Here is a 27,499-nt window from a genome sequence, read left to right on the forward strand (position 1 = left end):
CGCTACAATGGGCCCATTTGGATACTTTATTTAGATTTAACTGCATTACCTCACTTATTGTACTCAGAAATTTTCCCCTTCCAATCAAGGAAAGATCATCCGCGTACGCGACCACCTGACAACCTGCGCTATCTAGATCAACAAGAAGATCATTAACTGCAGTTAGCCATAAAAGAGAGGAAAGTACTCCTCCTTGTGGAGTCCCGCTATTAACCTTCTTAGTTACTAGCGTTACCCCCCACTGCGCTACGATTGTCCTATCAACCAGCAGTTGGGTAATGACTTCGATTACTCTATTGTCAATTCCTAGTTTTCTTAATGAGTTGACGATTACTTGAGGAAGGATGTTGTTGAAAGCTCCTTCCACATCTAGAAAAGCGCAAAGAGCGTTTTCTTTATACTGTATTGAGTTTTCAATCATCCCAGTTAGAGATGATAATGCGATCTCTACAGACCTTCCTTTACAGTACGCATGTTGTGATTTTGAAAGCCTTTCATCTGGTATCTCTTTCCTAATAAAATGCTCCAGAAGCCTTTCTGAAGTTTTTAAGAGGAAAGAGGATAGACTAATCGATCTAAAATCTTTAGGTGTAATATGGGAGCTTTTGCCAGCTTTACGAATGAAAACGACCTTTGTCGATTTTTATTTCTCTGGTATGTGCCCTAAGGAAAGACAACCTTTAAAGATTGGTGTGAGCCAGTTGCAAGAGATGTCGTTTGCTTCATGAAGCTGGGCTGGTATAGTTCCATCCAGGCCTGGTGATTTGTATGGTAGAAAGCTATCTATAGCCCATTAAATTTTCCTTCTGGTGAAAATATTATTCACCACAGATGAGTCACATGTAGAACCCAGGTTTATTCCAAGGTTATTTGGTATGTCGCTATCTGGGAAATGTATATTCAGTAACAATGCCGCCGACTCTTCGCTGCTATGTGTCCACCCATTGACCTCGTCTTTTAAGTAGACTAGATTAGAGGGTTTCTTCAAGAGAATGCGCCTAAACCTCGCTGTTCCTTGACAACCCTTCACGCTTTCACAGAAGGCTTTCCAGGAGCGTGTTTTGGCTCCTTTTATTTAATTTTTATATATTTTAAGACTAACTTTGTAGATGTCCCAGTCCTATTATTTCAGATCTCTTATTTCCTCGGACCACCACAATGGCTTTTTCCTTCCCTTCTGTGATTTCAGCGGGCAAGAACGGTCCAAGGCTATGTTGCAAGTTTTTGTGAAGGTTTCCACAACGTTATCTAGCGATTGGGGAGTCTCTACTTTTTCAATAGGATATAGAGGAAGTAGATTTAATAAATTGGTTCGATATCTACTCCAGTTGGTATTACGGTAATTCCGATAAGGTTTCTCAACTGGACATTGTAGATTTATATAGAATTGAATATAACGATAGTCAAAGAATGAGTGTTCATCAAGAACTCTCCAATCCTTAATCTCAAGATCTGTGTTTTCAATAGTTAACGTTAACGTAATACCGACCCCGCATCCGATTTGTCTTCAGACATCAGAGAGAGCGAGTCCACCTCCATTTAATCTGTCAGGTCTTCGCTCTGTGTTTCCTTTCCAGTCTGCTGTCTTAACATTGGTCCTTTAGCTGGTTTCTCCAGCAAGGGCTGATCGGAAGTAATCTTCTCCGATTCTTCCGTGGCATCGGTACGATAGACCTTGAGATTTAGCTTCTCGAAGCCATAGGAGATTACATATTTAACTTCGGAGAGCGGTTTCAATGACTTCGCATTTAACACAAGGACAGCTTGTCTGGTCGGTCCAACAGGCTCCTTTAATTTAACCACCCTCCAATTTCCAGTTGGATGGTTGGGGTTGCAGATCCTGATGATTTTCAGAATTTGCTCTGGGTCAGTTTGTTTGGTTGGGATCCAAACCCTGGCCCTAGGACGAGATGGAATATCCTTCCTGTCTATCGCTTCAAGTCTGGCTCCAGGCCAGATCTCTCCTACTTTAGAGACGGCTGCCTTGTACAAGGCAACCGATCTCGCATCCTTGTAAGTGACTAATTTCACTTGTCCATGGTGCCAGCCTGCGTCTTCGCAGGAGGGAGCAGGTCCTGGGTTTTGTTCCAAAACTTGGAGGAAAATGTCTGCCAACGCGGCCGATTTTTGACTCTTTACTTAAATAAAGATTTATTAAATTTTTTCTTTTGTTTTCAATTTTAATTCAGAAACAAATATATAAAATGCATTTCATCCTTCACTTTAATCTTATATGTTAACTTACGTTCATATACGTGGGCGGTTTGATAAGTCAGTGACTTTTTGAATTTCCTGCGCAATTACTTCAAATGTAACAGTGCTGACGTCAGCTGTAATCTACCAGTGGGGAACATTCTAATTTTGAGCTAGATACGTTGTTCAGTTGGTGTTAGATAGCCGTTGGACTAAATGCATCGAGCTAAAAGGTGATTATGTAGAAAACTGAACTGTTTATTTGCCGAAAAAAATTTGTTTCATTCAAAAAGTCACTGACTTTTCAAACCGCTCTCGTATATAAATAACTAAATATTCTTATATTCAATTATAGTTAATTATAAAAATGTTACTAACTATATTGTATTATTTACGTGTAGTTTTATTTTTTTACAATTTAATAAATATATTTAAATCAAATTTAGTAGAGTATCTACATATTTTTATAAGAGAAAATGTAAAACATTAAATTCATATCGGTTTAGATTTAGATATAGCTGATATATAAACTGCTTTTACAGACACATGTTTTATTGAAAAAACTTTTTATTAGCTAATATATGTACTTGAAGTTCGGAAACTAATTATAATTTATAGAATGCAACTAGTATACTTAAAATAGAGTTGATAGATCTGGGTTTAGGTGTAGTTCAGGACATCGAAAAGAAGTTTTTACCATTCCGGTTTTCGTTCCGGTTCAAGAGAAAAATAATATATTGGTTCGGTTCCGATTTTCGTTCCGGTAATAATATCGGTTTATTTCGGTTTTCGGTTCAGTTCCATGTCAATATTAATAGCTAAGTTATATCCGAAAATCATGCTATCATCTAATTAATCATTAGATTCACTTTCAGCTTTAATAAGAAAATATTCTTCTATTTCCATTCCAATGTATCATTCCTCTCATATTCGCTCCATTATCTGTAGTAATCGAATTGATTTGATGGGCATCAATTTTATATTGCACAGATGCCAAATTTATAGAATGCTGATCCGAAATAAACCGATATGTTCCAGCAAAAATATCGGTTTTTTCCAGTTTTCAGTTCTGTTCCGGTTCGATGCCCTGGTCTAGCTCATATGTAAGCTAACGACTTAAGAAAATTTCATTCTAAAAACACATTTTTATTTTTTAATAAATTCGTTTCTTATTTCGAATTTAAGTATCTGTTATAGAAAAAAAAATTCGTCATAAAGATATCTGCTCAGATTTGAACACAGCTGTTTTACTAATTGATACTTCAGATTCATCTTTCATCCCATCTACTAAAAGTTCGTCCAGCTTCAATAACTAAAGAAATATAACTGGTTACAAAAAACTTGAAGCACATTTTATTAATATTATTACATATTACATTACATACATATGTATGTATGATATTATATATATGTGATTATATGTTTTATTATATGAAACCATGATATAAATATGAGATTCTGTGTAAATGGTATCTAAGGTTCGGGAAGCCTAAACATAATATCTTCACTTATTTTTACTTAAATTTCGTGATATTAACTTTTGCGATTCAGTTGAAAATATTACTACACATTATTGCACAGACATTTTGCATATAGACTTACAAAAGAAACGGAGTTATACTGGGTATAAGGCATTATCCTGGCAAATATAATAAAAGTGTATAGTTTAATATTTTTGTATAAACAGTCAGTTCAGTTTGTGACTTTCAGTAATTGTCCGCTCTTAGTAAGGATATGCGATAATATTCTCCATCGAGATTTATTATAGATATTTAACTTCATTCATATCGGATGAAATTGGATTTTTCTAAAATATAATAGGAGAAAGAATTATCTTCTTAAGTGGTAATGTAGGTAAGGTACAATAATTTGGATTTATTAGCATTGATACGTCTTTCGCTAGCCGTTTTTGAATTTCTTTAAGGTTTACCCGTGGATATGAACCTGTAAATAAAAATATGCTCTCTTAACCCCAGAATCATCTGTGAATATTGTTGTCATGAGTATTCTTAGAGAAAGACCAAGTACGTTTATCTAAGGTAGATGTTTATCTTTACTATGAAATGTAGTTTTTTAAGGTAGGAATATAGTTTGAAAAGTTATATGTGAGTAGTTGTTTAATTTGTACAAAAAACTTAAATGCCACACTTCATCAAAGATTTGATTGACGTCAATGAATGCTGCAGTACAGTATTGACCCCTTTCAAGCTAACATATGTGGTTGATTCTCCATACCTACTCAGTTGTGTTATGTCTGTGTTTAAACCAACTTAATTGCTGATTTGGTGTTAGTGTTCTGCATTCGATTATTTTCAAAAGTCTTTTCATCAGTAGTTTCCCAAATATTTTTGATATGGCTGGAATTAAACTTAACGGTCTATAAGAAGTTTCTATTATAATAAGCTTATTATTATCTATTCTAATAAGCCTCAAAAAGAACTTGAAGTTTCCATTTTAAACTTTTATGTGGCTATATACGTTTGGATATAAATGTTAATGAAAGATATGTATGATCGAGACTTCGATCACATTGTAAATGGGCAAACCACTCTCAAGAAATCTATTTCACACTGAAATAAATTCATTACTTCTTAGACGTTCCATTCACATTGATCTAATATTAAAATGTAAATATTTCTTTATTTAATAAATAGAATTCTTCTTTATTAATATCAAATATCTGATATTGTAGTGTTTTTAAATTTTTGGAACCCAGAGATTTTGTTATATAGCTCTATATACATGTTTATATATAGGAATAGATGTTTTGCCTACATATAGCACACCATATTATCCAAATCAGTATTATAGTCACAGTGATCATTTGATCATTCTTTGTAGAACAAGAAATTCATATTTTCATCTTACAAAATACAACATGATTTATTGATTAAGATGAGCTCATAAAATTAAAGGTTCTTATTAATCAAATAAAGTCTAATTACGAATTAAATGCTTAAGAAGTCATTTTAGTGTTAAAGTGCTTGTATGCAGCATAAATAACATATTTTTTATCACTATTTTTGAAAAAACAGTATATATAGCAGATTATTAATTCTGTTAGGTGTTGAGTTTTCTGATTAATATAAATATGTATGCGAAATGTTAGAGATCTTTTGCGAATTCCTATATACTTTTTGATAGCTAGTATGTTACGAGACAGGAACATATCTCATGTCTATGATGAGATGTATGAAACGTACACATTGTTGCAATTGTTCGAAATTATTGGTCTCACCACATAATGCAAAAATTAAAGAAATGGTGATGAAGTCAAAAAGTCAACCAAGAACACGATTACCTGATGTCTATATTAGATGTATTAAGATGTGTGTGTTTGTATTGTTCAAAATTATTGGTCTCACCATATTATACGAAAATGAAAGAAGTGGTGATAAAGAAGTGGTCGGATTGATGAAAATTGAACCACTATATCTTATAGCTATCCTATAAACCGAACAATCAGATCAGGGTTTAGTCTTACTTAAATAGGTTAGGTTAGGTCACTGGAGCCGTCCGAGGACTCACTTAGACGATGAGGTCCATTGTGATACCCTAAAGAATTTGACACCTGTCCCTATAACAACTTGGTATTGGCTACAAAGCCATTGACACGAGCTATGGAAATAGAATCTAGCTCTCTTAGTAAATAGAAAAAGTGCGACCCTACGTAGGATAGTCTATGTCTTGCGAAAGCAGGACACTGTAGCAGAAGGTGTGTTTTGGTGATTCCTCTTCATCATCCTCCAGGCAATGCCTACACAGTAAGGAGGTCCTGATGTTGAGCCTCACGGCATGTCCTCCTAACGGGCAGTGTCCCGTAATAATTCCCACTATCCTGGATAAATTTGCTCGGGATAGGTTGATTAATTCCCCCGATCTTTTCTTACTTATTTTTGGCCAAAATTCCTTGGTTTTTATGCAGTTGGGTACTGTTGACCATCTTCTTTCAAACATTTGGTATGTCCATAATATTATTCGGTGCCGACAAGAAGCAACTGGTATACCCACACTTTCTTTTCTCAGAAGAATTTGTGCTGTCGTACAATGTCTTGCTAATTCATCTGCTCAACAGTTGCCTTGGATGTCCCTATGTCCAGGGACCCAAACAATTCGTGTCCGAAAATATTCAGCCATCACCACAAGTGATGTAAGACAATTCAGTACTAACCTCGAGTTGATGGTCGACGAGTTTAAGAATTTTATAGCTGCCTGGCTGTCAGTAAATATGTTTATAAATTTAACGGAGGAAACATTGTGTTCCAGCCAATCTAAAACTTTAAATATAGCGGATACTTTAGCTTGAAAAACGCTGCAGTGATCCGGTAGCCTGAAACTCATACTGAGATCTAATTTAGGGCAGTATACTCCTCCTCCTACTTGTCCATCTAACTTTGAGCCGTTTGAGCCGTTTTTCCATATCTCCCTAGAAGGAATTAATAATTCAAGATTTCTGTCCACAATTGTAATTGTAGTACAGTAGTCTGTTATATCCGGAATGAGATCAATTTCTCTGAGGATGGAATCTTGCGTCCATCCTCAACTGCTTCCAATTCCTAGTTGCTAGTATAAGACCTAAATATTTGGCTTTATCATTCAGAGTCAGAATTTGACCTCCTAGGATAGATAGTGTGAATTCCGCAATTTTATATTTCCTAGAAAAGAGCACTAGTTCTATTTTGGTTGGATTTATTGATAATCCGCTACAATGGGCCCATTTGGATACTTTATTTAGATTTAACTGCATTACCTCACTTATTGTACTCAGAAATTTTCCCCTTGCAATCAAGGAAAGATCATCCGCGTACGCGACCACCTGACAACCTGCGCTATCTAGATCAACAAGAAGATCATTAACTGCAGTTAGCCATAAAAGAGAGGAAAGTACTCCTCCTTGTGGAGTCCCGCTATTAACCTTCTTAGTTACTAGCGTTACCCCCCACTGCGCTACGATTGTCCTATCAACCAGCAGTTGGGTAATGACTTCGATTACTCTATTGTCAATTCCTAGTTTTCTTAATGAGTTGACGATTACTTGAGGAAGGATGTTGTTGAAAGCTCCTTCCACATCTAGAAAAGCGCAAAGAGCGTTTTCTTTATACTGTATTGAGTTTTCAATCATCCCAGTTAGAGATGATAATGCGATCTCTACAGACCTTCCTTTACAGTACGCATGTTGTGATTTTGAAAGCCTTTCATCTGGTATCTCTTTCCTAATAAAATGCTCCAGAAGCCTTTCTGAAGTTTTTAAGAGGAAAGAGGATAGACTAATCGATCTAAAATCTTTAGGTGTAATATGGGAGCTTTTGCCAGCTTTACGAATGAAAACGACCTTTGTCGATTTTTATTTCTCTGGTATGTGCCCTAAGGAAAGACAACCTTTAAAGATTGGTGTGAGCCAGTTGCAAGAGATGTCGTTTGCTTCATGAAGCTGGGCTGGTATAGTTCCATCCAGGCCTGGTGATTTGTATGGTAGAAAGCTATCTATAGCCCATTAAATTTTCCTTCTGGTGAAAATATTATTCACCACAGATGAGTCACATGTAGAACCCAGGTTTATTCCAAGGTTATTTGGTATGTCGCTATCTGGGAAATGTATATTCAGTAACAATGCCGCCGACTCTTCGCTGCTATGTGTCCACCCATTGACCTCGTCTTTTAAGTAGACTAGATTAGAGGGTTTCTTCAAGAGAATGCGCCTAAACCTCGCTGTTCCTTGACAACCCTTCACGCTTTCACAGAAGGCTTTCCAGGAGCGTGTTTTGGCTCCTTTTATTTAATTTTTATATATTTTAAGACTAACTTTGTAGATGTCCCAGTCCTATTATTTCAGATCTCTTATTTCCTCGGACCACCACAATGGCTTTTTCCTTCCCTTCTGTGATTTCAGCGGGCAAGAACGGTCCAAGGCTATGTTGCAAGTTTTTGTGAAGGTTTCCACAACGTTATCTAGCGATTGGGGAGTCTCTACTTTTTCAATAGGATATAGAGGAAGTAGATTTAATAAATTGGTTCGATATCTACTCCAGTTGGTATTACGGTAATTCCGATAAGGTTTCTCAACTGGACATTGTAGATTTATATAGAATTGAATATAACGATAGTCAAAGAATGAGTGTTCATCAAGAACTCTCCAATCCTTAATCTCAAGATCTGTGTTTTCAATAGTTAACGTTAACGTAATACCGACCCCGCATCCGATTTGTCTTCAGACATCAGAGAGAGCGAGTCCACCTCCATTTAATCTGTCAGGTCTTCGCTCTGTGTTTCCTTTCCAGACCTGATGTCTATATTAGATGTATTAAGATGTGTGTGTTTGTATTGTTCAAAATTATTGGTCTCACCATATTATACGAAAATGAAAGAAGTGGTGATAAAGAAGTGGTCGGATTGATGAAAATTGAACCACTATATCTTATAGCTATCCTATAAACCGAACAATCAGATCAGGGTTTAGTCTTACTTAAATAGGTTAGGTTAGGTCACTGGAGCCGTCCGAGGACTCACTTAGACGATGAGGTCCATTGTGATACCCTAAAGAATTTGACACCTGTCCCTATAACAACTTGGTATTGGCTACAAAGCCATTGACACGAGCTATGGAAATAGAATCTAGCTCTCTTAGTAAATAGAAAAAGTGCGACCCTACGTAGGATAGTCTATGTCTTGCGAAAGCAGGACACTGTAGCAGAAGGTGTGTTTTGGTGATTCCTCTTCATCATCCTCCAGGCAATGCCTACACAGTAAGGAGGTCCTGATGTTGAGCCTCACGGCATGTCCTCCTAACGGGCAGTGTCCCGTAATAATTCCCACTATCCTGGATAAATTTGCTCGGGATAGGTTGATTAATTCCCCCGATCTTTTCTTACTTATTTTTGGCCAAAATTCCTTGGTTTTTATGCAGTTGGGTACTGTTGACCATCTTCTTTCAAACATTTGGTATGTCCATAATATTATTCGGTGCCGACAAGAAGCAACTGGTATACCCACACTTTCTTTTCTCAGAAGAATTTGTGCTGTCGTACAATGTCTTGCTAATTCATCTGCTCAACAGTTGCCTTGGATGTCCCTATGTCCAGGGACCCAAACAATTCGTGTCCGAAAATATTCAGCCATCACCACAAGTGATGTAAGACAATTCAGTACTAACCTCGAGTTGATGGTCGACGAGTTTAAGAATTTTATAGCTGCCTGGCTGTCAGTAAATATGTTTATAAATTTAACGGAGGAAACATTGTGTTCCAGCCAATCTAAAACTTTAAATATAGCGGATACTTTAGCTTGAAAAACGCTGCAGTGATCCGGTAGCCTGAAACTCATACTGAGATCTAATTTAGGGCAGTATACTCCTCCTCCTACTTGTCCATCTAACTTTGAGCCGTTTGAGCCGTTTTTCCATATCTCCCTAGAAGGAATTAATAATTCAAGATTTCTGTCCACAATTGTAATTGTAGTACAGTAGTCTGTTATATCCGGAATGAGATCAATTTCTCTGAGGATGGAATCTTGCGTCCATCCTCAACTGCTTCCAATTCCTAGTTGCTAGTATAAGACCTAAATATTTGGCTTTATCATTCAGAGTCAGAATTTGACCTCCTAGGATAGATAGTGTGAATTCCGCAATTTTATATTTCCTAGAAAAGAGCACTAGTTCTATTTTGGTTGGATTTATTGATAATCCGCTACAATGGGCCCATTTGGATACTTTATTTAGATTTAACTGCATTACCTCACTTATTGTACTCAGAAATTTTCCCCTTCCAATCAAGGAAAGATCATCCGCGTACGCGACCACCTGACAACCTGCGCTATCTAGATCAACAAGAAGATCATTAACTGCAGTTAGCCATAAAAGAGAGGAAAGTACTCCTCCTTGTGGAGTCCCGCTATTAACCTTCTTAGTTACTAGCGTTACCCCCCACTGCGCTACGATTGTCCTATCAACCAGCAGTTGGGTAATGACTTCGATTACTCTATTGTCAATTCCTAGTTTTCTTAATGAGTTGACGATTACTTGAGGAAGGATGTTGTTGAAAGCTCCTTCCACATCTAGAAAAGCGCAAAGAGCGTTTTCTTTATACTGTATTGAGTTTTCAATCATCCCAGTTAGAGATGATAATGCGATCTCTACAGACCTTCCTTTACAGTACGCATGTTGTGATTTTGAAAGCCTTTCATCTGGTATCTCTTTCCTAATAAAATGCTCCAGAAGCCTTTCTGAAGTTTTTAAGAGGAAAGAGGATAGACTAATCGATCTAAAATCTTTAGGTGTAATATGGGAGCTTTTGCCAGCTTTACGAATGAAAACGACCTTTGTCGATTTTTATTTCTCTGGTATGTGCCCTAAGGAAAGACAACCTTTAAAGATTGGTGTGAGCCAGTTGCAAGAGATGTCGTTTGCTTCATGAAGCTGGGCTGGTATAGTTCCATCCAGGCCTGGTGATTTGTATGGTAGAAAGCTATCTATAGCCCATTAAATTTTCCTTCTGGTGAAAATATTATTCACCACAGATGAGTCACATGTAGAACCCAGGTTTATTCCAAGGTTATTTGGTATGTCGCTATCTGGGAAATGTATATTCAGTAACAATGCCGCCGACTCTTCGCTGCTATGTGTCCACCCATTGACCTCGTCTTTTAAGTAGACTAGATTAGAGGGTTTCTTCAAGAGAATGCGCCTAAACCTCGCTGTTCCTTGACAACCCTTCACGCTTTCACAGAAGGCTTTCCAGGAGCGTGTTTTGGCTCCTTTTATTTAATTTTTATATATTTTAAGACTAACTTTGTAGATGTCCCAGTCCTATTATTTCAGATCTCTTATTTCCTCGGACCACCACAATGGCTTTTTCCTTCCCTTCTGTGATTTCAGCGGGCAAGAACGGTCCAAGGCTATGTTGCAAGTTTTTGTGAAGGTTTCCACAACGTTATCTAGCGATTGGGGAGTCTCTACTTTTTCAATAGGATATAGAGGAAGTAGATTTAATAAATTGGTTCGATATCTACTCCAGTTGGTATTACGGTAATTCCGATAAGGTTTCTCAACTGGACATTGTAGATTTATATAGAATTGAATATAACGATAGTCAAAGAATGAGTGTTCATCAAGAACTCTCCAATCCTTAATCTCAAGATCTGTGTTTTCAATAGTTAACGTTAACGTAATACCGACCCCGCATCCGATTTGTCTTCAGACATCAGAGAGAGCGAGTCCACCTCCATTTAATCTGTCAGGTCTTCGCTCTGTGTTTCCTTTCCAGTCTGCTGTCTTAACATTGGTCCTTTAGCTGGTTTCTCCAGCAAGGGCTGATCGGAAGTAATCTTCTCCGATTCTTCCGTGGCATCGGTACGATAGACCTTGAGATTTAGCTTCTCGAAGCCATAGGAGATTACATATTTAACTTCGGAGAGCGGTTTCAATGACTTCGCATTTAACACAAGGACAGCTTGTCTGGTCGGTCCAACAGGCTCCTTTAATTTAACCACCCTCCAATTTCCAGTTGGATGGTTGGGGTTGCAGATCCTGATGATTTTCAGAATTTGCTCTGGGTCAGTTTGTTTGGTTGGGATCCAAACCCTGGCCCTAGGACGAGATGGAATATCCTTCCTGTCTATCGCTTCAAGTCTGGCTCCAGGCCAGATCTCTCCTACTTTAGAGACGGCTGCCTTGTACAAGGCAACCGATCTCGCATCCTTGTAAGTGACTAATTTCACTTGTCCATGGTGCCAGCCTGCGTCTTCGCAGGAGGGAGCAGGTCCTGGGTTTTGTTCCAAAACTTGGAGGAAAATGTCTGCCAACGCGGCCGATTTTTGACTCTTTACTTAAATAAAGATTTATTAAATTTTTTCTTTTGTTTTCAATTTTAATTCAGAAACAAATATATAAAATGCATTTCATCCTTCACTTTAATCTTATATGTTAACTTACGTTCATATACGTGGGCGGTTTGATAAGTCAGTGACTTTTTGAATTTCCTGCGCAATTACTTCAAATGTAACAGTGCTGACGTCAGCTGTAATCTACCAGTGGGGAACATTCTAATTTTGAGCTAGATACGTTGTTCAGTTGGTGTTAGATAGCCGTTGGACTAAATGCATCGAGCTAAAAGGTGATTATGTAGAAAACTGAACTGTTTATTTGCCGAAAAAAATTTGTTTCATTCAAAAAGTCACTGACTTTTCAAACCGCTCTCGTATATAAATAACTAAATATTCTTATATTCAATTATAGTTAATTATAAAAATGTTACTAACTATATTGTATTATTTACGTGTAGTTTTATTTTTTTACAATTTAATAAATATATTTAAATCAAATTTAGTAGAGTATCTACATATTTTTATAAGAGAAAATGTAAAACATTAAATTCATATCGGTTTAGATTTAGATATAGCTGATATATAAACTGCTTTTACAGACACATGTTTTATTGAAAAAACTTTTTATTAGCTAATATATGTACTTGAAGTTCGGAAACTAATTATAATTTATAGAATGCAACTAGTATACTTAAAATAGAGTTGATAGATCTGGGTTTAGGTGTAGTTCAGGACATCGAAAAGAAGTTTTTACCATTCCGGTTTTCGTTCCGGTTCAAGAGAAAAATAATATATTGGTTCGGTTCCGATTTTCGTTCCGGTAATAATATCGGTTTATTTCGGTTTTCGGTTCAGTTCCATGTCAATATTAATAGCTAAGTTATATCCGAAAATCATGCTATCATCTAATTAATCATTAGATTCACTTTCAGCTTTAATAAGAAAATATTCTTCTATTTCCATTCCAATGTATCATTCCTATCATATTCGCTCCATTATCTGTAGTAATCGAATTGATTTGATGGGCATCAATTTTATATTGCACAGATGCCAAATTTATAGAATGCTGATCCGAAATAAACCGATATGTTCCAGCAAAAATATCGGTTTTTTCCGGTTTTCAGTTCTGTTCCGGTTCGATGCCCTGGTCTAGCTCATATGTAAGCTAACGACTTAAGAAAATTTCATTCTAAAAACACATTTTTATTTTTTAATAAATTCGTTTCTTATTTCGAATTTAAGTATCTGTTATAGAAAAAAAAATTCGTCATAAAGATATCTGCTCAGATTTGAACACAGCTGTTTTACTAATTGATACTTCAGATTCATCTTTCATCCCATCTACTAAAAGTTCGTCCAGCTTCAATAACTAAAGAAATATAACTGGTTACAAAAAACTTGAAGCACATTTTATTAATATTATTACATATTACATTACATACATATGTATGTATGATATTATATATATGTGATTATATGTTTTATTATATGAAACCATGATATAAATATGAGATTCTGTGTAAATGGTATCTAAGGTTCGGGAAGCCTAAACATAATATCTTCACTTATTTTTACTTAAATTTCGTGATATTAACTTTTGCGATTCAGTTGAAAATATTACTACACATTATTGCACAGACATTTTGCATATAGACTTACAAAAGAAACGGAGTTATACTGGGTATAAGGCATTATCCTGGCAAATATAATAAAAGTGTATAGTTTAATATTTTTGTATAAACAGTCAGTTCAGTTTGTGACTTTCAGTAATTGTCCGCTCTTAGTAAGGATATGCGATAATATTCTCCATCGAGATTTATTATAGATATTTAACTTCATTCATATCGGATGAAATTGGATTTTTCTAAAATATAATAGGAGAAAGAATTATCTTCTTAAGTGGTAATGTAGGTAAGGTACAATAATTTGGATTTATTAGCATTGATACGTCTTTCGCTAGCCGTTTTTGAATTTCTTTAAGGTTTACCCGTGGATATGAACCTGTAAATAAAAATATGCTCTCTTAACCCCAGAATCATCTGTGAATATTGTTGTCATGAGTATTCTTAGAGAAAGACCAAGTACGTTTATCTAAGGTAGATGTTTATCTTTACTATGAAATATAGTTTTTTAACGTAGGAATATAGTTTAAAAAGTTATATGTGAGTAGTTGTTTAATTTGTACAAAAAACTTAAATGCCACACTTCATCAAAGATTTGATTGACGTCAATGAATGCTGCAGTACAGTATTGACCCCTTTCAAGCTAACATATGTGGTTGATTCTCCATACCTACTCAGTTGTGTTATGTCTGTGTTTAAACCAACTTAATTGCCGATTTGGTGTTAGTGTTCTGCATTCGATTATTTTCAAAAGTCTTTTCATCAGTAGTTTCCCAAATATTTTTGATATGGCTGGAATTAAACTTAACGGTCTATAAGAAGTTTCTATTATAATAAGCTTATTATTATCTATTCTAATAAGCCTCAAAAAGAACTTGAAGTTTCCATTTTAAACTTTTATGTGGCTATATACGTTTGGATATAAATGTTAATGAAAGATATGTATGATCGAGACTTCGATCACATTGTAAATAGGCAAACCACTCTCAAGAAATCTATTTCACACTGAAATAAATTCATTACTTCTTAGACGTTCCATTCACATTGATCTAATATTAAAATGTAAATATTTCTTTATTTAATAAATAGAATTCTTCTTTATTAATATTAAATATCTGATATTGTAGTGTTTTTAAATTTTTGGAACCCAGAGATTTTGTTATATAGCTCTATATACATGTTTATATATAGGAATAGATGTTTTGCCTACATATAGCACACCATATTATCCAAATCAGTATTATAGTCACAGTGATCATTTGATCATTCTTTGTAGAACAAGAAATTCATATTTTCATCTTACAAAATACAACATGATTTATTGATTAAGATGAGCTCATAAAATTAAAGGTTCTTATTAATCAAATAAAGTCTAATTACGAATTAAATGCTTAAGAAGTCATTTTAGTGTTAAAGTGCTTGTATGCAGCATAAATAACATATTTTTTATCACTATTTTTGAAAAAACAGTATATATAGCAGATTATTAATTCTGTTAGGTGTTGAGTTTTCTGATTAATATAAATATGTATGCGAAATGTTAGAGATCTTTTGCGAATTCCTATATACTTTTTGATAGCTAGTATGTTACGAGACAGGAACATATCTCATGTCTATGATGAGATGTATGAAACGTACACATTGTTGCAATTGTTCGAAATTATTGGTCTCACCACATATTGCAAAAATTAAAGAAATGGTGATGAAGTCAAAAAGTCAACCAAGAACACGATTACCTGATGTCTATATTAGATGTATTAAGATGTGTGTGTTTGTATTGTTCAAAATTATTGGTCTCACCATATTATACGAAAATGAAAGAAGTGGTGATAAAGAAGTGGTCGGATTGATGAAAATTGAACCACTATATCTTATAGCTATCCTATAAACCGAACAATCAGATCAGGGTTTAGTCTTACTTAAATAGGTTAGGTTAGGTCACTGGAGCCGTCCGAGGACTCACTTAGACGATGAGGTCCATTGTGATACCCTAAAGAATTTGACACCTGTCCCTATAACAACTTGGTATTGGCTACAAAGCCATTGACACGAGCTATGGAAATAGAATCTAGCTCTCTTAGTAAATAGAAAAAGTGCGACCCTACGTAGGATAGTCTATGTCTTGCGAAAGCAGGACACTGTAGCAGAAGGTGTGTTTTGGTGATTCCTCTTCATCATCCTCCAGGCAATGCCTACACAGTAAGGAGGTCCTGATGTTGAGCCTCACGGCATGTCCTCCTAACGGGCAGTGTCCCGTAATAATTCCCACTATCCTGGATAAATTTGCTCGGGATAGGTTGATTAATTCCCCCGATCTTTTCTTACTTATTTTTGGCCAAAATTCCTTGGTTTTTATGCAGTTGGGTACTGTTGACCATCTTCTTTCAAACATTTGGTATGTCCATAATATTATTCGGTGCCGACAAGAAGCAACTGGTATACCCACACTTTCTTTTCTCAGAAGAATTTGTGCTGTCGTACAATGTCTTGCTAATTCATCTGCTCAACAGTTGCCTTGGATGTCCCTATGTCCAGGGACCCAAACAATTCGTGTCCGAAAATATTCAGCCATCACCACAAGTGATGTAAGACAATTCAGTACTAACCTCGAGTTGATGGTCGACGAGTTTAAGAATTTTATAGCTGCCTGGCTGTCAGTAAATATGTTTATAAATTTAACGGAGGAAACATTGTGTTCCAGCCAATCTAAAACTTTAAATATAGCGGATACTTTAGCTTGAAAAACGCTGCAGTGATCCGGTAGCCTGAAACTCATACTGAGATCTAATTTAGGGCAGTATACTCCTCCTCCTACTTGTCCATCTAACTTTGAGCCGTTTGAGCCGTTTTTCCATATCTCCCTAGAAGGAATTAATAATTCAAGATTTCTGTCCACAATTGTAATTGTAGTACAGTAGTCTGTTATATCCGGAATGAGATCAATTTCTCTGAGGATGGAATCTTGCGTCCATCCTCAACTGCTTCCAATTCCTAGTTGCTAGTATAAGACCTAAATATTTGGCTTTATCATTCAGAGTCAGAATTTGACCTCCTAGGATAGATAGTGTGAATTCCGCAATTTTATATTTCCTAGAAAAGAGCACTAGTTCTATTTTGGTTGGATTTATTGATAATCCGCTACAATGGGCCCATTTGGATACTTTATTTAGATTTAACTGCATTACCTCACTTATTGTACTCAGAAATTTTCCCCTTCCAATCAAGGAAAGATCATCCGCGTACGCGACCACCTGACAACCTGCGCTATCTAGATCAACAAGAAGATCATTAACTGCAGTTAGCCATAAAAGAGAGGAAAGTACTCCTCCTTGTGGAGTCCCGCTATTAACCTTCTTAGTTACTAGCGTTACCCCCCACTGCGCTACGATTGTCCTATCAACCAGCAGTTGGGTAATGACTTCGATTACTCTATTGTCAATTCCTAGTTTTCTTAATGAGTTGACGATTACTTGAGGAAGGATGTTGTTGAAAGCTCCTTCCACATCTAGAAAAGCGCAAAGAGCGTTTTCTTTATACTGTATTGAGTTTTCAATCATCCCAGTTAGAGATGATAATGCGATCTCTACAGACCTTCCTTTACAGTACGCATGTTGTGATTTTGAAAGCCTTTCATCTGGTATCTCTTTCCTAATAAAATGCTCCAGAAGCCTTTCTGAAGTTTTTAAGAGGAAAGAGGATAGACTAATCGATCTAAAATCTTTAGGTGTAATATGGGAGCTTTTGCCAGCTTTACGAATGAAAACGACCTTTGTCGATTTTTATTTCTCTGGTATGTGCCCTAAGGAAAGACAACCTTTAAAGATTGGTGTGAGCCAGTTGCAAGGGATGTCGTTTGCTTCATGAAGCTGGGCTGGTATAGTTCCATCCAGGCCTGGTGATTTGTATGGTAGAAAGCTATCTATAGCCCATTAAATTTTCCTTCTGGTGAAAATATTATTCACCACAGATGAGTCACATGTAGAACCCAGGTTTATTCCAAGGTTATTTGGTATGTCGCTATCTGGGAAATGTATATTCAGTAACAATGCCGCCGACTCTTCGCTGCTATGTGTCCACCCATTGACCTCGTCTTTTAAGTAGACTAGATTAGAGGGTTTCTTCAAGAGAATGCGCCTAAACCTCGCTGTTCCTTGACAACCCTTCACGCTTTCACAGAAGGCTTTCCAGGAGCGTGTTTTGGCTCCTTTTATTTAATTTTTATATATTTTAAGACTAACTTTGTAGATGTCCCAGTCCTATTATTTCAGATCTCTTATTTCCTCGGACCACCACAATGGCTTTTTCCTTCCCTTCTGTGATTTCAGCGGGCAAGAACGGTCCAAGGCTATGTTGCAAGTTTTTGTGAAGGTTTCCACAACGTTATCTAGCGATTGGGGAGTCTCTACTTTTTCAATAGGATATAGAGGAAGTAGATTTAATAAATTGGTTCGATATCTACTCCAGTTGGTATTACGGTAATTCCGATAAGGTTTCTCAACTGGACATTGTAGATTTATATAGAATTGAATATAACGATAGTCAAAGAATGAGTGTTCATCAAGAACTCTCCAATCCTTAATCTCAAGATCTGTGTTTTCAATAGTTAACGTTAACGTAATACCGACCCCGCATCCGATTTGTCTTCAGACATCAGAGAGAGCGAGTCCACCTCCATTTAATCTGTCAGGTCTTCGCTCTGTGTTTCCTTTCCAGTCTGCTGTCTTAACATTGGTCCTTTAGCTGGTTTCTCCAGCAAGGGCTGATCGGAAGTAATCTTCTCCGATTCTTCCGTGGCATCGGTACGATAGACCTTGAGATTTAGCTTCTCGAAGCCATAGGAGATTACATATTTAACTTCGGAGAGCGGTTTCAATGACTTCGCATTTAACACAAGGACAGCTTGTCTGGTCGGTCCAACAGGCTCCTTTAATTTAACCACCCTCCAATTTCCAGTTGGATGGTTGGGGTTGCAGATCCTGATGATTTTCAGAATTTGCTCTGGGTCAGTTTGTTTGGTTGGGATCCAAACCCTGGCCCTAGGACGAGATGGAATATCCTTCCTGTCTATCGCTTCAAGTCTGGCTCCAGGCCAGATCTCTCCTACTTTAGAGACGGCTGCCTTGTACAAGGCAACCGATCTCGCATCCTTGTAAGTGACTAATTTCACTTGTCCATGGTGCCAGCCTGCGTCTTCGCAGGAGGGAGCAGGTCCTGGGTTTTGTTCCAAAACTTGGAGGAAAATGTCTGCCAACGCGGCCGATTTTTGACTCTTTACTTAAATAAAGATTTATTAAATTTTTTCTTTTGTTTTCAATTTTAATTCAGAAACAAATATATAAAATGCATTTCATCCTTCACTTTAATCTTATATGTTAACTTACGTTCATATACGTGGGCGGTTTGATAAGTCAGTGACTTTTTGAATTTCCTGCGCAATTACTTCAAATGTAACAGTGCTGACGTCAGCTGTAATCTACCAGTGGGGAACATTCTAATTTTGAGCTAGATACGTTGTTCAGTTGGTGTTAGATAGCCGTTGGACTAAATGCATCGAGCTAAAAGGTGATTATGTAGAAAACTGAACTGTTTATTTGCCGAAAAAAATTTGTTTCATTCAAAAAGTCACTGACTTTTCAAACCGCTCTCGTATATAAATAACTAAATATTCTTATATTCAATTATAGTTAATTATAAAAATGTTACTAACTATATTGTATTATTTACGTGTAGTTTTATTTTTTTACAATTTAATAAATATATTTAAATCAAATTTAGTAGAGTATCTACATATTTTTATAAGAGAAAATGTAAAACATTAAATTCATATCGGTTTAGATTTAGATATAGCTGATATATAAACTGCTTTTACAGACACATGTTTTATTGAAAAAACTTTTTATTCGCTAATATATGTACTTGAAGTTCGGAAACTAATTATAATTTATAGAATGCAACTAGTATACTTAAAATAGAGTTGATAGATCTGGGTTTAGGTGTAGTTCAGGACATCGAAAAGAAGTTTTTACCATTCCGGTTTTCGTTCCGGTTCAAGAGAAAAATAATATATTGGTTCGGTTCCGATTTTCGTTCCGGTAATAATATCGGTTTATTTCGGTTTTCGGTTCAGTTCCATGTCAATATTAATAGCTAAGTTATATCCGAAAATCATGCTATCATCTAATTAATCATTAGATTCACTTTCAGCTTTAATAAGAAAATATTCTTCTATTTCCATTCCAATGTATCATTCCTATCATATTCGCTCCATTATCTGTAGTAATCGAATTGATTTGATGGGCATCAATTTTATATTGCACAGATGCCAAATTTATAGAATGCTGATCCGAAATAAACCGATATGTTCCAGCAAAAATATCGGTTTTTTCCGGTTTTCAGTTCTGTTCCGGTTCGATGCCCTGGTCTAGCTCATATGTAAGCTAACGACTTAAGAAAATTTCATTCTAAAAACACATTTTTATTTTTTAATAAATTCGTTTCTTATTTCGAATTTAAGTATCTGTTATAGAAAAAAAAATTCGTCATAAAGATATCTGCTCAGATTTGAACACAGCTGTTTTACTAATTGATACTTCAGATTCATCTTTCATCCCATCTACTAAAAGTTCGTCCAGCTTCAATAACTAAAGAAATATAACTGGTTACAAAAAACTTGAAGCACTTTTTATTAATATTATTACATATTACATTACATACATATGTATGTATGATATTATATATATGTGATTATATGTTTTATTATATGAAACCATGATATAAATATGAGATTCTGTGTAAATGGTATCTAAGGTTCGGGAAGCCTAACCATGATATCTTCACTTATTTTTACTTAAATTTTGTGGTATTATCATTTGCGATTCAGTTAAAAATATTACTACACATTATTGCACAGACATTTTGCATATAGACTTACAAAAGAAACGGAGTTATACTGGGTATAAGGCATTATCCTGGCAAATATAATAAAAGTGTATAGTTTAATATTTTTGTATAAACAGTCAGTTCAGTTTGTGACTTTCAGTAATTGTCCGCTCTTAGTAAGGATATGCGATAATATTCTCCATCGAGATTTATTATAGATATTTAACTTCATTCATATCGGATGAAATTGGATTTTTCTAAAATATAATAGGAGAAAGAATTATCTTCTTAAGTGGTAATGTAGGTAAGGTACAATAATTTGGATTTATTAGCATTGATACGTCTTTCGCTAGCCGTTTTTGAATTTCTTTAAGGTTTACCCGTGGATATGAACCTGTAAATAAAAATATGCTCTCTTAACCCCAGAATCATCTGTGAATATTGTTGTCATGAGTATTCTTAGAGAAAGACCAAGTACGTTTATCTAAGGTAGATGTTTATCTTTACTATGAAATATAGTTTTTTAACGTAGGAATATAGTTTAAAAAGTTATATGTGAGTAGTTGTTTAATTTGTACAAAAAACTTAAATGCCACACTTCATCAAAGATTTGATTGACGTCAATGAATGCTGCAGTACAGTATTGACCCCTTTCAAGCTAACATATGTGGTTGATTCTCCATACCTACTCAGTTGTGTTATGTCTGTGTTTAAACCAACTTAATTGCTGATTTGGTGTTAGTGTTCTGCATTCGATTATTTTCAAAAGTCTTTTCATCAGTAGTTTCCCAAATATTTTTGATATGGCTGGAATTAAACTTAACGGTCTATAAGAAGTTTCTATTATAATAAGCTTATTATTATCTATTCTAATAAGCCTCAAAAAGAACTTGAAGTTTCCATTTTAAACTTTTATGTGGCTATATACGTTTGGATATAAATGTTAATGAAAGATATGTATGATCGAGACTTCGATCACATTGTAAATGGGCAAACCACTCTCAAGAAATCTATTTCACACTGAAATAAATTCATTACTTCTTAGACGTTCCATTCACATTGATCTAATATTAAAATGTAAATATTTCTTTATTTAATAAATAGAATTCTTCTTTATTAATATCAAATATCTGATATTGTAGTGTTTTTAAATTTTTGGAACCCAGAGATTTTGTTATATAGCTCTATATACATGTTTATATATAGGAATAGATGTTTTGCCTACATATAGCACACCATATTATCCAAATCAGTATTATAGTCACAGTGATCATTTGATCATTCTTTGTAGAACAAGAAATTCATATTTTCATCTTACAAAATACAACATGATTTATTGATTAAGATGAGCTCATAAAATTAAAGGTTCTTATTAATCAAATAAAGTCTAATTACGAATTAAATGCTTAAGAAGTCATTTTAGTGTTAAAGTGCTTGTATGCAGCATAAATAACATATTTTTTGTCACTATTTTTGAAAAAACAGTATATATAGCAGATTATTAATTCTGTTAGGTGTTGAGTTTTCTGATTAATATAAATATGTATGCGAAATGTTAGAGATCTTTTGCGAATTCCTATATACTTTTTGATAGCTAGTATGTTACGAGACAGGAACATATCTCATGTCTATGATGAGATGTATGAAACGTACACATTGTTGCAATTGTTCGAAATTATTGGTCTCACCACATAATGCAAAAATTAAAGAAATGGTGATGAATTCAAAAAGTCAACCAAAAAGACAATTACCTGATGTCTATATTAGATGTATTAAGATGTGTGTGTTTCTATTGTTCAAAATTATTGGTCTCACCATATTATACGAAAATGAAAGAAGTGGTGATAAAGAAGTGGTCGGATTGATGAAAATTGAACCACTATATCTTATAACTATCATATAAACTGAACAATCAAATCAGGGTTTAGTCTTACTTAAGTAAAGATTCATACAATTTTTTCTTTTGTTTTTAATTTTAATTCAAATAAATTCAATTTTAATTAATTCATTCATATCAGATGAAATTGGGTTTTTCTAAAATATAATAGGAAAAAGAATTATCTCCTTAAGTGGTAATGTAGGTAAGGGACAATAATTTGGATTTATTAGCATGATACGTCTTTCGCTAGCCGTTTTTGAATTTCTTTAAGGTTTACCCGTGGATATGAACCTGTAAATAAAAATATGCTCTCTTAACTCCAGAAGCATCTGTGAATATTGTTGTCATGAGTATTCTTAGAGAAAGACCTGGCCTGAAATAAATATAGCTTTCAGTAATATTAAACCAAGTACGTTTATCTAAGGTAGATGTTTATCTTTACTATGAAATGTAGTTTTTTAAGGTAGGAATATAGTTTAAAAAGTTATATGTGAGTAGTTGTTTAATTTGTACAAAAAACTTAAATGCCACACTTCACCAAATATTTGATTGACGTCAATGAATGCTGCAGTACAGTATTGACCCCTTTCAAGCTAACATATGTGGTTGGTTCTCCATACCTACTCAGTTGTGTTATGTCTGTGTTTAAACCAACTTAATTGCTGATTTGGTGTTAGTGTTCTGCATTCGATTATTTTCAAAAGTCTTTTCATCAGTAGTTTCCCAAATATTTTTGATATGGCTGGAATTAAACTTAACGGTCTATAAGAAGTTTCTATTATAATAAGCTTATTATTATCTATTCTAATAAGCCTCAAAAAGAACTTGAAGTTTCCATTTTAAACTTTTATGTGGCTATATACGTTTGGATATAAATGTTAATGAAAGATATGTATGATCGAGACTTCGATCACATTGTAAATGGGCAAACCACTCTCAAGAAATCTATTTCACACTGAAATAAATTCATTACTTCTTAGACGTTCCATTCACATTGATCTAATATTAAAATGTAAATATTTCTTTATTTAATAAATAGAATTCTTCTTTATTAATATCAAATATCTGATATTGTAGTGTTTTTAAATTTTTGGAACCCAGAGATTTTGTTATATAGCTCTATATACATGTTTATATATAGGAATAGATGTTTTGCCTACATATAGCACACCATATTATCCAAATCAGTATTATAGTCACAGTGATCATTTGATCATTCTTTGTAGAACAAAAAATTCATATTTTCATCTTACAAAATACAACATGATTTATTGATTAAGATGAGCTCATAAAATTAAAGGTTCTTATTAATCAAATAAAGTCTAATTACGAATTAAATGCTTAAGAAGTCATTTTAGTGTTAAAGTGCTTGTATGCAGCATAAATAACATATTTTTTATCACTATTTTTGAAAAAACAGTATATATAGCAGATTATTAATTCTGTTAGGTGTTGAGTTTTCTGATTAATATAAATATGTATGCGAAATGTTAGAGATCTTTTGCGAATTCCTATATACTTTTTGATAGCTAGTATGTTACGAGACAGGAACATATCTCATGTCTATGATGAGATGTATGAAACGTACACATTGTTGCAATTGTTCGAAATTATTGGTCTCACCACATAATGCAAAAATTAAAGAAATGGTGATGAAGTCAAAAAGTCAACCAAGAACACGATTACCTGATGTCTATATTAGATGTATTAAGATGTGTGTGTTTGTATTGTTCAAAATTATTGGTCTCACCATATTATACGAAAATGAAAGAAGTGGTGATAAAGAAGTGGTCGGATTGATGAAAATTGAACCACTATATCTTATAACTATCATATAAACTGAACAATCAAATCAGGGTTTAGTCTTACTTAAGTAAAGATTCATACAATTTTTTCTTTTGTTTTTAATTTTAATTCAAATAAATTCAATTTTAATTAATTCATTCATATCAGATGAAATTGGGTTTTTCTAAAATATAATAGGAAAAAGAATTATCTCCTTAAGTGGTAATGTAGGTAAGGGACAATAATTTGGATTTATTAGCATGATACGTCTTTCGCTAGCCGTTTTTGAATTTCTTTAAGGTTTACCCGTGGATATGAACCTGTAAATAAAAATATGCTCTCTTAACTCCAGAAGCATCTGTGAATATTGTTGTCATGAGTATTCTTAGAGAAAGACCTGGCCTGAAATAAATATAGCTTTCAGTAATATTAAACCAAGTACGTTTATCTAAGGTAGATGTTTATCTTTACTATGAAATGTAGTTTTTTAAGGTAGGAATATAGTTTAAAAAGTTATATGTGAGTAGTTGTTTAATTTGTATAAAAAACTTAAATGCCACACTTCATCAAATATTTGATTGACGTCAATGAATGCTGCAGTACAGTATTGACCCCTTTCAAGCTAACATATGTGGTTGATTCTCCATACCTACTCAGTTGTGTTATGTCTGTGTTTAAACCAACTTAATTGCTGATTTGGTGTTAGTGTTCTGCATTCGATTATTTTCAAAAGTCTTTTCATCAGTAGTTTCCCAAATATTTTTGATATGGCTGGAATTAAACTTAACGGTCTATAAGAAGTTTCTATTATAATAAGCTTATTATTATCTATTCTAATAAGCCTCAAAAAGAACTTGAAGTTTCCATTTTAAACTTTTATGTGGCTATATACGTTTGGATATAAATGTTAATGAAAGATATGTATGATCGAGACTTCGATCACATTGTAAATGGGCAAACCACTCTCAAGAAATCTATTTCACACTGAAATAAATTCATTACTTCTTAGACGTTCCATTCACATTGATCTAATATTAAAATGTAAATATTTCTTTATTTAATAAATAGAATTCTTCTTTATTAATATCAAATATCTGATATTGTAGTGTTTTTAAATTTTTGGAACCCAGAGATTTTGTTATATAGCTCTATATACATGTTTATATATAGGAATAGATGTTTTGCCTACATATAGCACACCATATTATCCAAATCAGTATTATAGTCACAGTGATCATTTGATCATTCTTTGTAGAACAAGAAATTCATATTTTCATCTTACAAAATACAACATGATTTATTGATTAAGATGAGCTCATAAAATTAAAGGTTCTTATTAATCAAATAAAGTCTAATTACGAATTAAATGCTTAAGAAGTCATTTTAGTGTTAAAGTGCTTGTATGCAGCATAAATAACATATTTTTTATCACTATTTTTGAAAAAACAGTATATATAGCAGATTATTAATTCTGTTAGGTGTTGAGTTTTCTGATTAATATAAATATGTATGCGAAATGTTAGAGATCTTTTGCGAATTCCTATATACTTTTTGATAGCTAGTATGTTACGAGACAGGAACATATCTCATGTCTATGATGAGATGTATGAAACGTACACATTGTTGCAATTGTTCGAAATTATTGGTCTCACCACATAATGCAAAAATTAAAGAAATGGTGATGAAGTCAAAAAGTCAACCAAGAACACGATTACCTGATGTCTATATTAGATGTATTAAGATGTGTGTGTTTGTATTGTTCAAAATTATTGGTCTCACCATATTATACGAAAATGAAAGAAGTGGTGATAAAGAAGTGGTCGGATTGATGAAAATTGAACCACTATATCTTATAACTATCATATAAACTGAACAATCAAATCAGGGTTTAGTCTTACTTAAGTAAAGATTCATACAATTTTTTCTTTTGTTTTTAATTTTAATTCAAATAAATTCAATTTTAATTAATTCATTCATATCAGATGAAATTGGGTTTTTCTAAAATATAATAGGAAAAAGAATTATCTCCTTAAGTGGTAATGTAGGTAAGGGACAATAATTTGGATTTATTAGCATGATACGTCTTTCGCTAGCCGTTTTTGAATTTCTTTAAGGTTTACCCGTGGATATGAACCTGTAAATAAAAATATGCTCTCTTAACTCCAGAAGCATCTGTGAATATTGTTGTCATGAGTATTCTTAGAGAAAGACCTGGCCTGAAATAAATATAGCTTTCAGTAATATTAAACCAAGTACGTTTATCTAAGGTAGATGTTTATCTTTACTATGAAATGTAGTTTTTTAAGGTAGGAATATAGTTTAAAAAGTTATATGTGAGTAGTTGTTTAATTTGTATAAAAAACTTAAATGCCACACTTCATCAAATATTTGATTGACGTCAATGAATGCTGCAGTACAGTATTGACCCCTTTCAAGCTAACATATGTGGTTGATTCTCCATACCTACTCAGTTGTGTTATGTCTGTGTTTAAACCAACTTAATTGCTGATTTGGTGTTAGTGTTCTGCATTCGATTACTTTCAAAAGTCTTTTCATCAGTAGTTTCTCAAATATTTTTGATATGGCTGGAATTAAACTTAACGGTCTATAAGAAGTTTCTATTATAATAAGCTTATTATTATCTATTCTAATAAGCCTCAAAAAGAACTTGAAGTTTCCATTTTAAACTTTTATGTGGCTATATACGTTTGGATATAAATGTTAATGAAAGATATGTATGATCGAGACTTCGATCACATTGTAAATAGGCAAACCACTCTCAAGAAATCTATTTCACACTGAAATAAATTCATTACTTCTTAGACGTTCCATTCACATTGATCTAATATTAAAATGTAAATATTTCTTTATTTAATAAATAGAATTCTTCTTTATTAATATTAAATATCTGATATAGTAGTGTTTTTAAATTTTTGGAACCCAGAGATTTTGTTATATAGCTCTATATACATGTTTATATATAGGAATAGATGTTTTGCCTACATATAGCACACCATATTATCCAAATCAGTATTATAGTCACAGTGATCATTTGATCATTCTTTGTAGAACAAGAAATTCATATTTTCATCTTACAAAATACAACATGATTTATTGATTAAGATGAGCTCATAAAATTAAAGGTTCTTATTAATCAAATAAAGTCTAATTACGAATTAAATGCTTAAGAAGTCATTTTAGTGTTAAAGTGCTTGTATGCAGCATAAATAACATATTTTTTATCACTATTTTTGAAAAAACAGTATATATAGCAGATTATTAATTCTGTTAGGTGTTGAGTTTTCTGATTAATATAAATATGTAT

This window comes from Teleopsis dalmanni, chromosome 1 (genome assembly GCF_002237135.1).
Source record: "Teleopsis dalmanni isolate 2A chromosome 1, ASM223713v2, whole genome shotgun sequence".
Classification (NCBI taxonomy): Eukaryota; Metazoa; Arthropoda; class Insecta; order Diptera; family Diopsidae; genus Teleopsis; species Teleopsis dalmanni.